Genomic DNA, 379 nt, shown 5'->3' with positions numbered 1-379 from the left:
CGCCGCCTCCTGCCCCGCGCCTGCGGCTCCGGCTCGGGCTCCCGCGGCTGCTGCGGCCCGGATGCGGGCGGCGGCTCCGGCGGCGTCTTTGTGAGGCGGCGGTGCAGGCCCGCAGCGCGCGCGGGGCCACATCGGCCGCGGCTTCACGGGCCCCGCGGGGGCTCAGCGGCGGCCGCCAGGGAGGACCCCCGCCCGCCGCTGCCCCCGCGCCCCGGGCCCCACGCCCCGCGGCGCGGCCGGCCTGTGCCCGGGGGCCCCCGGCGCGCCCATGCCCCGCGGCGCGCAGCCCGCCCGGCCCTGGCGCCTCCCCGCCGGCCGCCCCTCGCTGCGCCCAGCCCGCCCGGCCGGTGCCGCCGGTGAAGCGTCCGCGGGGCTGTGG

The sequence above is a fragment of the Budorcas taxicolor genome, chromosome 18, assembly GCF_023091745.1.
Source record: "Budorcas taxicolor isolate Tak-1 chromosome 18, Takin1.1, whole genome shotgun sequence".
NCBI lineage: Eukaryota > Metazoa > Chordata > Mammalia > Artiodactyla > Bovidae > Budorcas > Budorcas taxicolor.
Note: the sequence above shows the minus strand (reverse complement) of the source record.